Consider the following 15,695-nt stretch of genomic DNA (forward strand, 5'->3'; position numbering starts at 1 on the left):
AATTCCACGGTCTACGGTTTAAAATGGCGCCCTGAGACTAAAAGTATTAGAGCGGCAGCAGTAAGGAGGAGAAAAATGTTTCAGTCCTGGTGCAGTGCTCCAAAACCTGACTCAAATTTCTCAAAGTTGTGTTTTTTGTTAATAAAACATCGATGTTGACAGGAAAAACTTAATAATAAATAAGAAATTTGGAGATAGACTTGACTGCTGGGGGCAAATCCTTTTTGATAATCCTTTTTTCTCCTTTTTTGAGAGCTTTAGGAATCTCGTATTCAAAATAAGACAAATCAGAAGCCAAGTGATGATTAATGATTGATTGCATACTTTTTGACCATCTGTTCCTGTGAGCTGTTTTTTGGTGTTTAATTGCAATAACATCCAGAGGGCTAGGCAAGATTTCCATTGGAGATTCGGTTTTCTTTCAGAAGAGTAGATGCTTTAAAACGGCTCAGCAAAGCAGCTGGTAGCGGAAATATACAGTAAAACATGATTTTCTCCACCTTTTTGGTTCAATAATTCAAAGACGCTTTCATTTTTACAGATCAGCAGAATAAATAAATGGGGCTGACAAAATTGGGATTTTGAATATGGTGGTGCTGCAGTGATACGTGCATTTGTCTATGCACCTCAAAACACTGAGAGTCTTGATTAAAGCCAATTAAAATATGCAGAGAATGTAAGACGCCACAAGTCCAGCCTCACTAAAGTGCTCCAGTTTCCACGTTTGTCTTTTTCCTGAGTTTCTAATTAAATATAGAAGAACTCGGCGTGTTGCCACATTTTTCTTTCATTGACTTCATTGTGTGTGTGTGTGTGTGTGTGTGTGTGTGTGTGTGTGTGTGTGTGTGTGTGTGTGTGTACACACATGTTTAGACATCTTTGTGAGGACAGTAAATTGGCTACTATACTTGTGGGGACCAATAGCCCTTCTGGGGACAAAATGTCAGTCCCCACAAGTTTGAAGGCATGTTTGAGGCTCAAACTGTGGTTTTAGTATCAGGGTTACAATTAGGTTATGGCTAGGTTTAGTCTGAGTGTTAGGGTTAGGCATTCATTTCTGATAGTTAGGGTTAGGGTAAGCAGCTTGGGAATGATGTATGTCAATGAGATGTTCTCATTAAGATATGAAAACAAGTTTGTGTGTGTGGCCACAAATAAAACAATTTAGATTTCCCTTCTAGTATTTCTTTCCTATAATGATTAAGTAATTATGTTGCAATCTGAACTTGACCAGCATGAGCTGCTGATCATTTCTGTTGCTACACATATTTTGCATCAATGACAGATTTACTTATTATGATGCCGTATTTATTTTATCAGAGCTAAGAGCCCAAAGACAAAATGAACTGGCATAAATATTACACTTTTCTAGTTTTACTGACCACTCAAAGCACTTTAGATTACAGGGCCCATTTAACCATACATCCAGAGAGTGTTTTATTCTTTACACTTTATCTAACGCTCACTTATGGCCTGTTATAATCTCCAAAACAACCAAACATTTCCCTCTTTGCACTGTGGGAGGAAGGCAGGTAAACCCATGCAGGGATAGGGAGAGGCAACAGCCTAAACTATACAGATTTACAGGTTTCAGAGGCATTAATGAAAACCTCACTATCTTCATCTAAATCAATAGATAGATAGATAGATCAATAGATATAAATCAATAGTTTAAGGTAGAGCCCAGAGACTGCATATAAAAGCTGGATGGAGTGTGTGCGTGAAGTGCTCCTTTTTAAGCTTAAATTTGAGGATTTTTGCAGCTGGTGCTGGTTTTTGAGCCAGAAGAAAACATGATTGGATGAGATGATATAGCACCAATTTAACACCTAACACTACATTGTTTAGCAAACTGCACCCATACACCATCTAAGCGATGGACAGACACTTACCAATTAGTCCTAATTAACATGCAAATTAAAAGTCATATTTGACATATTAATGCTCCAAAAGGAACAAACAACACTCAGCAGACAGCTACAGCTGCCTGTTTTTTTCCCCTAAATTTTAATCCTTCATAATGTATTAATTAATAATAATTGCTGTTAATGGTCAGGTAAATATCCCAGTATATTGCAAAAATATAAATACAGAGGTTTCCTTTACTCGTTTTTGGAGCCATGAACGCCTAACTTGGTGAAAGCAGAGAGGTTAAACTCATGGAGAACCTGGTGGCTACCTGGTAAGGAAGCCACCTGACTCGTCAGGTTGGGCTGATCAAAAGAAAAGAGAAATAGAGGCTCTGTGTCTAAAGTGACTGTTTTCTTCTTCAGGCTGTGGTTGTAAAAATCAAGATTTGTTTGCTTTCAATTAGCACTGTGCTGCAATGCAGTCCATGCATCTCCCTTTCTTTGATATTGTTTCTTAGGCCCAGGCGATAAATGAGCCTTTCTTGGAATTTTTCTTGTCCATGCACCCCTTGTTCTTTGTTATTCTGATGCTGTTTGCATTTTGAACTTTTGCTACTAAATAAAACTCAAACTGAGCTTCAAACACCTTGAAAAACTGAAAGTGCAAAGGGGAAATTGCATTTATCCTTCAACAGCTTTTTAGAGGCCAGCGGTAAAAGACCTTGGATTGTACTCTTTTGTTCCCAAGTGATCTTGTGTAAATGTATTGAGCAGTGAGCAGTGTTGTGTTTTGCTGGGAAACAGCAAAGTGTTCTTTGGATAAGGAGAGGTTGGAGAGAAGAATTGGAGTCAGGACTTTGGATCTACAATGCAGCTGTGGAAGCCTCACATGCTCCAGATACATATGATTAGTTGCTGTGCAGGGATTAGAAATGCAGAATAATGCTAAGAAATAATTCCTTAAAGAATATTGAAACGCTAATGTCTGTACAGCGGATCTGTTTGTGGCGGTGCTGACTTAATGACAACATCCTTCTTTCTTTAGTTTCGGTGTTGAATGTTTGAGGTATTAGGATATTTGCATGTTTTAATTAAAAATAGAAAATACTGGTTACAAAGGAGAAGCAGGCAATGTTAAAGGTTGTTCACTTTTACTTATTGAAATCTGTGATATTTGGTGATTTTAGAAAGATAACCTGACGCCTTAAGATCCTCTTCTCTGTTATTAAGAGCTTGTGCAAAACTAGAAATGGTGGAATTTATACATTTTTAAAGACATTTTAAAGGACAGCCTTAATACAATTGACGTAATGAGCTCATGTGCTCTCGGGTGCACTCAGATTCTCATGATTTTTCCAAATTCTGCCAACTTCTGCATGGCAATAAAATACACCAATGGCTCCCCAAGAGCAGCAAATGATCTCATTTAACAAATTTTGCTAATTCACACAGGCAGGACTGACTATTAAACTTTGTAATTAGGCTGATAGTGTCTTTCAAATGCAGTGTAGAGGAGGAACGGGAACGTTTCTACAGTGCAGGCTCAGCACGTGCTATCACTCCACCTGCACAAAGTCTTTTTTTAGAGAGTGTGGCTCTCAGGATTTGTGAAGTGCTAACGTTCATTTATCCACATACATAGTGCGAGGTGGTGGAAATGAAGCTTACAGACTTCTTGAGGTAAAACATTAGTGTAGCAGATGTAAAGTACTGACTGGAGATGACATATAAATCCCTACTGATGGTAAAAGAAAAAAGCTAATAATAAAGTGTAGGAAGAAGTGGAGATGGCAGAAAAAAAACTTATGTAACGCTGTCGGATCGCGTCTGCAGTCAGTTTAATGTTTACCTCTTGCCCATGTCTCATGTTTCTGTCTCATATGATGGTTCAGGATTTTTGTAAAGTATTTGCTGTGTAATATGTCTGAGTTTGGGGGTATTTCCAGCTATTTCTGCCTTCTGTTCTCCTCTATATTTGCTACTGTTTTCAGTAAGATCAGTGTCACTACTTGTCACCATCTACCTTTGGTAAGCTTTTCTTATGTGCCTCAGTTGGTTTACTTTCGGGGGGTTCCACTCCAATTATTAGCTCCTCTCTGTGTGCATGTAGTCATTTGTCTCTTTGCCAGTTATCATGACAATATAACTAAGAAAGAGCATTTAAAAGAAATCTTGATAGAATGTAATGAAAAGGATAATAATCTATAATCCTAAAGTATCAGTATACATTTTTATACATTTTTAACAACAAAACCACAATTTTGTACTTCCATCCATTCGCTTCCGCTTGTCCTTTTCAGGGTCGCGGGGGGCGCTGGAGCCTATCCCAGCTGTCATAGGGCGAGAGGCGGGGTACACCCTGGACAGGTCGCCAGTCTGTCGCAGGGCCAACACACAGGGACAGACAACCATTCGCACTCACATTCACTCGCACATTCACACCTGGTGACAATTTGGATTATCCAATTAACCTATGGGCAGCACGGTGGCACGGTGGTTAGCACTGTTGCCGCACAGCAAGAAGGTCCTGAGTTCAATTCCAACATCAGGCCGGGGTCTTTCTGTGTGGAGTTTGCATGTTCTCCCCGTGTTTGCGTGGGTTCCCTCCGGGTACTCCGGCTTCCTCCCACCATCCAAAGACATGCAGCTTGTGGGGATAGGTTAATTGGCTAATCCAAATTGTCACTAGGTGTGAATGTGCAATTTTGTACTTTTCATATAAAAATGAAAGATGTACAATATGCACACATGATACAAGCCTGAACCTCCTCATTCAACATGCTTTTGGAGAAATGTGGAACCATTTATTATGTATTTCAACTAATTTGGGAATATTGTGCTAAAGTCAGACTTACAATCAAGCGTTCTACAGCTGACAAGTGTTTTAAGCATTAAGAGATGAAATGCAAATGTGCAGTTAGAGCTTCATCACTTACCTGCAGCAACTAGCATGAATTAGTCTTACAGTATATACATATCCCCTGTAGCTTGTCTTTGTAGTACATCTTTGTACTCTCTTGCTGAGCATTCTCAGCTTTCCTTGCTTTTTGTCAACCCCTTTAAGTCTTCTACATGAGCTGTTTTTTGTTTGGAACTGTTTTATTCTGTTTGTTTCAGAACTAGTAGCTATAGTTTGTTTATTAAACCTTGGATTTTCTGACTTTATTCTGTGTTTTGACCAATTCATGCATCTGTCTTTTTCTGGTCCTGACTCACTTTACTTGTCATGAGTCACAAATGCACTGATGAAGCTCCACGCTGTGCATGACGCAAAAGGTGTTATAAGGTCTATTTAAGGTTATTTTATCCACCTGACGCTACTTAAAGCTTTGCAAAGCATTTAATGCTGTTGGACTGGTGCCTTATTCCAGAAGGCAGGTTTAACAAACTCAGTCTAAACCTCTGTTAATTAATTTATGTTCCAGAGAAGCTGGCTAGAGTTAATCGTGCGTGTACACATAAGTGAAAGAAAGCCATCATAAAGGAAGCTGTGAGACCAAATGCTTTTCTCATTTCACTAATTTGTGCCTCCTCTGTGCCCCGTCCTTCTGTCTGTGACCCAGAAATCAGTCTCAGGATGCCAATTTCCTAAAATGCATGTGGAGTAGAGAGGAGGCTTGCAAGTGGACAGGTAAGGACCTGTGACCAAGGATGTACATAGTCTTTCGCCTTCTATATAAACACATGGCTGGAATGCAATTCTGGTTCATTCATATAACACAGCCTAATAAATCTTTCAGTCATTTCTAATGGGGTGTGATTATTTAAGACTATATGTGAGGGGAAGGGTTTTAAATTCACATATGATTTAACAGGGAGCTCATGTGGGGAAGCCAGTATGGGTGAGATATGGCCTCTTTCACATCAGTAGTCTCACTGCAGAATTCTGAATTAACTGAAGGTTTTTTAAGCAATTTTTTTTAATTACCAGATAAAAATGAATGACGAGAGTCCTGCCTAGAGATCATTTTCAAATGAAAGAAAACGGTACATGTTTGTTTAATGTATAGACTGAAGGATATCCTGTGTTGTTGGAGGCTAAGGTAACATTACCCAGAGTAAATTACAGGTTAGACTACATGTTTTTGAGATATTTATAGCCAAATAAAATATCCTCAGCTTTGTATGAATATAAGAGAACAAAATGACAGATCATCCAGGTCATTTGTGTCTTTAAGATATATCATATATACATAAAACTGTGTATCATCTGCAGTGAAAATAGAGTATTTATATTCAACCAAAAGGAAGCATGTATAAAAAGTACTGATCTTAGCACAGAACCATAACTGACCTCTGTGCAAGAAGAAGTCTCCCCACTGGCACACTGAGTACTGAATGCTGCTCTGATGAGTCCACTGTCAGGGCCCTCTAAATCTTTACTGACACCCGTAGAATAAACCATTCCTCTGAAAATGGTCACCGAGTTGTGAAAACAATTTTTCAAATATAATGAAGCTAAGAAATCTGTGTATACTTCCTCAAGACAGCTGGATCGAGCAAGTGTAGCGGTTTAATTACAGCTAACTTGATATTCTCTGCTATGTATCCTGTTAATAGTGACAAATCAATCATATTTAAAATTGTGGTATTAACAGTAAGTTTAATAGTCTTGTAGCAAAAAAGTCTAAAGAACATGTTGAAGCTAAGAGGAAGGAAAGGAGAGAGTCTAAATAAATATCTTCAGTTATTAAAGTTGCTGTTCTTAATGAGACATCTGTTGGATTTCTGTGATTTTTTTAATGGTTAAATTGTATTTGTAAGGAAAATTTTAAAAGTCATTGCTTGTTAAAGTTAGAGGAATACTCAGCTGAACAGAGCTCTGACTCTTTATGAGCCTGGACACAATGCCAAAAAGAAACCCGGGGTCGTTCTTGTTTTCCTCTCAGTGACAAACAATAAAATGTTCAAACTTTATCGATTTTTTTTTATAGGGCAACAAACTATTTTTCTAGGCCAAAATGAAGGTCATCTAAATTAGCTTATGAATCGTGGGATGCAATAGCAAGGAGTCAAACATCACTGATTGGTCGCTTTTTCAGAGGAACCACAGTGTCCAGTATATTTGTATTTTGAGAGAAGCCAGTTTATTCCAATTATAACTCAAATACATCGTTAAGGCTGTCCTTCTCAACATCTACATGTGAATGTTAGAATCACATGCTGTAATTATTCTATCTGAACTGTGGCTTCAATGAAGAAAAAATTCTGAAAGAAATCAGAGATACTGAATAAGGGCAGGTGGACGAAAGATGACAACAAATACAACTGTTCTTTGCATTTCCCATGGAGGTTTCACAACAGAAGGATTGTGTGTGTTCTCAAAAATACAACAACACAACAACCCTTGCTCCATGACAGTTTCAGTGGGTGAATATGAAATGCAGTCGTAAAAAATGCAGGCCGTCTGCAGCCTGGATTTTAAAAAACTAAATGTAGTCCAGTTTCTGAATCTTAAAGTTGTTTAAGTTTCATCTTTACTCAGGTATTCACATCACCTCTAACAAGACACCAGCATTTTTCCATCAGTGTGACCGATCACAACTTGATAAATGTTTATTCATTTGTAAAGATGTAAATGTCTGCTGAATAACTTGCAGTGAGGAAAGAAAGTCTCAGACAGCTGCTTCAGCTGCAGGAGGAGGGGAGGAGTCACAGAGAAAATCATTTTGTTGGAGGAACACTGCCAGCCACCAGGGCCCTGTACTACAAAACCTGTTGAACATAACCTGGGATATCTTTGCACTGTCAGAATTCACCTAACATCAGCATTCATGGTAGTCATACAAAGCTGATGTCAACCAAGAGTTTCCCCTGCGCATTTGCATCTGATCAATCACTATTACTGATAAGTGCGCTGATAACAACAAAGCTTATTTTGTTTCTTAAAAGAAAAGGAAACTATATCATCAGAAAAAATATAAAAAGGCTAAACATATAATACAGGATGAAAGCAAGAACGCTGCCAAAGATAAAGCAGCAGCGTGAATTAAAACCAGGAAAGAACGCCAGCAAAAACTGCAGACTGTGTGAGTAAACAGACTCTATCATTAAAACACAGTCTGAGTATAAAGAATGAATTCAACACAAAATTCAAATGTAGGCTTACTCTACGAGAAAAAGCGAAATCCACATGAACAATTGTGTGTCCTGTTATAGAATCATATATCAATCCTATATCAGCATCAATGCGATAAAATGATAGTAAAACTTTTTGCAACCAAAAAATAAATCAATCAATCAAAGAATAGGAGTCCATATTTAATACTGATGCTCTTCATGGAAGCACAAAGACCCTCCTCGCATCCACAAAGAGTTCTGAGGGATGTTAGAGAACTAGTGATGCTATTTCTGCATAACTGATTGGTCGACTGGGTCGTGGGGGTGCTGGAGCCTATCCCAGCTGTCTTGGGGCAAGAGGAAGGGTACACCCTGGACAGGTCGCCAGTCTGTCGCTGGGCTAACACATAGACACAGACAACCATTCGCACTCACATTCACACCCACGGGCAATTCAAAGTTTCCAGGTAATCTATCCCCACTGGGACAGACAGCTGGGATAGGCTCCGTCCCCCGCGACCCTGAAAGGGATAAGCGGAAGAGAACGGATGGATGATTGGCCAATAGGCAGTGATTACAAACCTGCTGATCTGCAGCATAGGTTACCATGGCGATATACCCCAGGGCTCAGGTGAGTTTCAGAGTCTGTTATCCGGGTAACAGACCCACAGTTTAAGTTGGTGCACACAGTTTCCTTCATCTCAGGGGTGTTCACCAAAATGATTCTCTGTGCAGCAGGTGACAGTTGTATGTAACTCTGTTGCTTTACATCAATGTTTCATTTCTATATACAAGATACACATTTTTTTTTTTATCACGGTGGTCTTGATGGAAAAGTATTAACTGCAATGATGAGATTTTGTTTTTCTGAAAACGCACATCCTGAACGCATGTCACTGATATCAGATTTGTTTGTGTTGCTATGGTGAAAGCTCTTCAGCTCCCTGCTGCACAGTCACCATGAAATAAAACAGCTGGAGTGATTCATTTATTAGTAGTTTGCCTCTCACAAGAGGAGGATGGGGGATAACTGGAGGCCCGATGCAGGGCTGTGGTCCATCATTTCTGGTATTCTGCGCTAACTGCAGCTCACTTAATATAAATGTCACTAATGTGGCACAAACACACCACAGAGGGAATAGTCATAAGAACATGGCAACACTGATGGGAACTAGCTTCAGGCTCTGCTGCTGGAACTAACATGAGGTGATGCGTTTCATATTTGTATGAGAAGTTACCCCTTACCTCCCTTTTATTTTATGGCACCCTTCTTCAGGTGCGATCCACATTTTAAGCAGCGGGTCTTCCGTGTGGTGCATTTGTTGAACTACATTTAAATCCAACAAATATTTGATTTCAGGAACTTCTTTTTTTTTTTTTTATTGAAGAAAATGGCAAAAACAAAAAAAAAGAAGAAGAAGGCAAATGTGCACAGCTAATGGTTGTTCTTTGGATACACTGGAACACTGGACGCCATCGTTTTACTATAAGATTGTTTGAATTGTTTATGGTTTAAAAGGTGAAATCAATAACACGCTCAGTTTGCCTCGAGGGGAATTTTAAACATGAAAATATTATTCGTTATTCGCCAAGACATACATGAACTCACTACAGACATCAACCTAACATTTCCCAGTTGTACAAAAGCCTTCTAATTGTACACTTAATAGCATACATTATTCAAGCATATTTTTTCTCATTGTCATTAATCATTTATATTTTTTCATGACCATAAAGAAGACATTACTGTCAATAATACATGAAGCATAAGGCTATTTAGTGAATTTCTGTCTTTTAATCTTTCTGCTGTTTAGAAATTCAGACATTTTATTCCTCCATAAACTCCCTTGCTTCCCAAACAGCTATTTGAAGTTGCAAGTTGCAAAGAAGCGATTCATTTTAGTCATTAAATCAAATGCGCATTATCTTGCAGCGCCCAAACAAACATTAATCATCAGGCATAATCTCGACAGGTAATCTCCTCTCCCCTCTCGAACTTGCCTATGAAAGAGATAAATAAATATATTTACACCACCCGTTCAAGGGAGAGAAGGCATCCCTGCCAAATGATGTCATTAGAGCTGAACGATAGCTCCCACTACTGCTGTTTGCTGTTGAAAAAACAAGTTGGTGCATTCAGTAGGCCGTAGCTCAAAATCAAAATCAATAATAATATTCTTGGGCGAGTGAATCCCATCACCTAGCAGACACCTTCGGGCAGCCAGCGCTGTTGTGTGCTACCACAAAGAAAATGACTTAATCAACTTTCCTGAAGGTTTTCTTATATACATGCAGCGATAACAGAGTTTTTTGTGCAAACAATCAAGTAACCAATTGCTATTCCAATATCATTCACACAAAAAAGGCTCGGGAATAAATCCATATTAGCGTCTCTTTCTGGGTAATCCTTGATGATGGCAGTTTAAGAATCTCAGACTCAAGCTTGGAAAGTTAAAGCAAAGTGTATCACCTGGATTTCTTCTACTCTCAGCTGTGAACGAGCAGAAACTTCAGAGCAGAACTTTAGAAAGTGACACAAAGGCATCGCCGCTTATTTAAAGCTCCACGAGAAAACCTAAAGCCTTGGCATCGGGACAAAATCGGGAACTTTAAAACCACGAACATGTCTGCAGACTCCACACAGTCTCATGGTGGTTAAATCCTCCATTTGAACCGCAATTCATTAACGAGAGTAAACAGCTTGTACTGCAGCATGAATTTTAATCGGTGCTCAAGGCACTTATTCTGGGAGTTAACACATCATTTATGATTTTTAACACACAGTGAAAAATATAAAAATGCATAATGAAATGAGTTGTGCTTGTTTGTACCATTGTTCTCTCACTTCTTTTGTGAACAACTTGGCTTCTGCCCACAGAGTCGTTCTCACTGGATTTATTTAGTTTATCACATTCCCAAATGAATAATTGTGCTGCTGTGAAGTTACTCAGAGAAATTAATCACTTGGTAATTATTTTATTTGCAAAACTTGTGGTTATTTTTGAAATCAAAAGATTGTCAGCACCAACTGGGCTGACAGACTTGCAAAATAGCCATGGTGCCCCCTGCCTCTCACCCTATGGCAGCTAGAACAGGCTCCAGCCCCCCACCACAACCCCGAATTAGACAAACAGAAGACTCTGGATGCATGACCAAAGCAAGAAGAAAAGGAACTACAATGGTGCTGCCTATAAGTAAAGATGGCTTCTGATTTTTATCTGTATTTCTACAGCACTAAAGCCGTTGTCTCAAGATGGACTTTTCTAACAATTCAGCAATGGTAAAATTTCTTCTGTAGTTTTAAAGCACAACTGACAAAATCTTCTTTTAAAAATATTCATACATTTAAATGCAGATGAAAACCAGAATGGAATCCAGCTGCAGTGGGAACCAAAGAAGCCAGCATCACATTTGGAAGTAGCACATGGCAGCTTATCACTACCCTAACCATAAAAGTACTGACTGACCAGTTAGCAACATTACGAATTCCCGTGCAGGAACTTTTGGGGTGCAAAACAATCTGAGAGGCTACCTCAACTAATTAACTGACTTCAAATGGCACCCACTGGGTTTTATTCTAGCAGAAATGTTCACTTTTTTTTTGCTATGAACCATTCAGTTCAGAAATATCATCAATACACCAACTTTTTCTCAAATGTTTCAAAGGTTGCTATGGAGCTGTCCCTGCGGTTGAAACAAAGCTATACAAAATGAAAAGTTCACTTCGATCAAGCAACTAAACATTGAATTCCTACTGAGGTTCATGGTGGCAGGTCGTTTGGCTCCAAAACAAGCCCAACTCCTCAGCCTCTCACCAGCATGCTGACGATTGGTATGAGCTGCAATTTTGCAAATCTAACTTTTTTTAAGAGAAAATGGGGGGGGGGGTTCTCGAAATGCTTCCAGAGACACCATACTTGTTCAGTCGTCTTCTGATTTTACTATGTTGATGTAATTAACGTGCTAACTGAAATCTACAGAATCTTAGCTGCAGCTGTTGGAATTTGTGCCTTTTTTCCGAGCATTGCACTGTTGGACTTTAGGATGGATTGTTATTCGCTCCTGTTTTTAATGTTCCCAACCAGGAAGCCGCCAAATTATCTGCTTTAACAGAGATGGTGACTCTTGCTAAGTAAGGGTGCACTTATTGTATCTGTGAAAACATTGTTTTTCACATTCCTATACCTATGTGTATCCCCCATGCCTTTTATGTTACCATGAATGCACCCAGACAGATGGCTCTGGATGTATACATCAGTGGTAATGAGGCAGTTTGTTTACAGCAGAAGAGACAAAACTCCTGCTGTTCTCCATTTCAAAGTTGTGTATGACCAGACAACAGTAATGTGATGTGGATTAATGCACTAATCGATTTGGTAGTACGACAGCCGCCCGGTTGAAGTCTTCTTCGTGGCTGAAGATAATGAAGTCACATTCGGCACAGAACAGAAAATGACAAAAACGAAACTAGCGAGTTGTGTGTCTTAAAAAAGGAAATAGCAGTATCCAAGCGTGGTGTGATATTCTAACACAGCCCTGCATTTTAGGCTGGTGAAACGGATTCATTTTGAAGTGCGCAGCTTTAAGTGAAACATTCACTGTTCTCAATAGCTAAAAAGCACAGAAGAGTCACAGTGAAATTAAAGCAGCTCTGCAGATACACATGAAGTGCAGCTCGATGCATGCGTTTAAACACACTGTACACACACACACAGTCTCCCTCGCACAAAATACCAGTCTCTGTCAGAGCCTCTCTCCTCTATTTTAAAACCCAGAGGAGACTTATGTCCTGCCCTTAGATCAGGAGTCTGCTGGGCTTTAAGATTAGAGCTAAGCACGCCTTCTCTCCCCACTTTTTCATCTCCTCTTTGTCATTTTCTTCTTCTCATTCATTTTAATGAGAGCACTACTTTCCTGCAGAAGAGGCTCCTCCTGCCACGGGGGGCGTTTGGTCATATTTCAGAGCCCTGTGATGCACCGCTTTAGCCAGTCAAATACAAAGTATTACATTTAAAATTTACAAGCCCACAAACCTGCTCGCATCTCTGTACCGTCTGCAGCTCTCTGAAGTCTCTCTACATTTGATACATTTTTCTCTCTCTCTCTCTCTTTGGGACATTTTGTTTTGTTTAACCAAAAATCATGCACATCTTTCCTCACCATGTAATTTGTCTGTGGTGAATTTCACACACTCCTCTAAAATTCTTTTTTGAGAGTTTAATGGCTTTAATGCTGCAAGCTCAGTGATGATTCATTCACACGTCTTTTCATCGATGTGTCATCTTTTTAAAAAGTGGTGTTTGCAGCGATAAGAACATTTCCATTGTGGCAAAGAGGGCTTTTTAAGGCAGTTAACACGTCATTCTACATCACGGTCCTCACATGAGGCCACAAACTGTTGGTAGTGACCAAAAGAATAAGACTAAGAAAACTGGCAAAATGAGCTTCCTCATAAGGGTGTTTGGGTTCTGGCTTGGAGATGGGGTGAAGAGAGCAGTCTTTTGGGAGGAGCTCAGATGAGAGCTAGTGCTCCTTATTAAAATGAGTCAGCTGGGACATAACCACTCCACAATGGAGAGCGTTTGCCTCCTTGCAGCCTTGAGACCACCCTGACAAGCTTGAGCAGGAGTAGACTGAAGAAAAGGAGGTCCAGCCACAGATCAATGGATATATACCCAAAAGATAATCAAATGACTGTGCCACTGCCTCATCTTGGAGGGGAGTGATTTAGCTATTTAGCTAACAGGACCCGAATCGTTTGAGAAAAAAGGAAACCCTGAAGGAAAAACAGTTGAGTCCATATCTGTCTGTACTGTCACACAGTATTTTTCATTCACTATGAGCTACACAGGAATATCCCTCGATGCAGTCAACACTGGTGGAGGAGCAGAGGTGAAGAGTGATGCTGAACATCTGGATGTAAGATAAAAGGACTGCTAATGAGCTGAGGGGAGGTGCCAGTGGATGCTGGTTCAACAGTCTGACACTTAAGAGACAGAAGAGAAATTACTGGCTCACTGACAGGTTTCATTCATTCACTATTGTTTTATAACCTTACTAATAACACAGGTCCTTTAGTCATTCCTGTAGTGTATTTAGTCCCTTATTGCTTTATAGTTCAGTTCTAACCCAGTGTTCTCAACTCCCCTGTGTTAACTTAGGCCTGTCTTTGTGTCTTTGTCAAAATAGTGTGTTGTAGTCCTCATCCCAGTGTTCTGTTATGATAATCCCTCTGTATTATGTTCTGTTTGCTTCCCCTGTCTCGTTACCCCTGATTTTTCCCTGCCGTGTTTCCCATTGGTTCTCCCTTTGTCACATCACCTGCTGTGTATTTATTGCGTTGGTTTCCCACTGTCCCATGTCACGTCCTTCCGTCATTGTCGTGTGTTCCTTTCTCCATGTTATGTGATTTTGCCTAGTTTCCAAGTGTCTCATATCTCTGTGATTCAGTCACATTTTGCCTCTTGACTCCTGCATACTGGGTCCAAAGCCTGCCAGCCACACGGCGCTTCCTGATCGTTAGTGTGGCTTGATTGAATATTAGCACGTTTGCGCTAAATTGCTAACCTTTAAGCTCAACGCATCTGAAGACTGTGGTCCTCTTAATTACATTTCTGCCACTGAGAAGACTGTCAGTCAGTCTTTTAACTAGAATGGTTCTTTGCAGGTTGCAAATTCTCCTCTTTTGCTCATTTATGAAATTTTAATCCAAATGGGACAAAAAATACTGTTGATTGGAAATTCAAGCAACAATATTGACAAATTTTGTGACCGTCATTCATCAGCCATACCAGGACGCAACCAGCAACCCTCTGGACCCAAAGGACCTGCTGCAGTGTCCCAGTGCCAGGCACCGGCAACGCATGACATCCCCAGATGTTCCAACCAATTGGCATAAACAGCTTTGTAATAATAATAATAAAAACACAATATCCAGTGCAGTCAGAATACTAGAGTATAAATATGACAGTATGAGTGCTGAGCAAATCAGAGGATAGCAGGATTTTCCAGAAGTAAAGCTAAGGGGGAAAGATGTTTGAATCACTTCTAACAATATTCTCTCTCTTTGTTTTTATCGGCAAAAGCTTGTCAGGACTGATGGATCATTGCGATTAGCTAATCTATCACTGGTCCCTCCTTAAGGGGTTTCATTTAAGTTTCTCAGTTTAACAGACTCTGTTTGTGTTTGGGACAAACTTCATAATAAAGCAATGCATCAAAAGTGATTCAAGTGCAAAGATGCTTTTGACCCTGGAGAAAGTGCATCCTGATTTATTGGGATTTGTTTTTTGGTTTTCATGAAGCTGAGTGATTAAGGAAGACTTTTTTCTCTTTTCTTTATAAATTATGTGTCTACTCCACTTTATACACTCTTTTTTTTTTTTCATTTCAAATAACAACGTGAATGTTTTTCTTGCACAAAACTAATAGTAATTGCTTTAAAGTAGTTCTTCTGTTAGTGGTTGTCAGTGCTGAAGCTTTGTCTTCCCCACCATTTTGTTTCCCCTTTACTGCTGCACATGAGGCCTCTGTCCTCCTCAAGTGCTCTGACGGTGACATTGGCAGGAGTCTCCAGGGATCTTATTGGATTAGCATCACGACCTCTTGTGTGTCTTTGATTCCTCCTTTCCTCTGCTCGCATTTCCTTCCTCCTCAAAGCTCATCGATCTCTTTTCTTGCGTTCTCCTCACTCGCCCCCTCCCGCTGTCTGCTCTCCACATCCTCCATTCATGTCCCCGGTGCTCTTCATGCTCCCTCATGTCCTCTGATCACCTCGCCTGGAAA

Source organism: Aulonocara stuartgranti (assembly GCF_965226115.1).
Source record: "Aulonocara stuartgranti genome assembly, chromosome: 13".
Classification (NCBI taxonomy): domain Eukaryota; kingdom Metazoa; phylum Chordata; class Actinopteri; order Cichliformes; family Cichlidae; genus Aulonocara; species Aulonocara stuartgranti.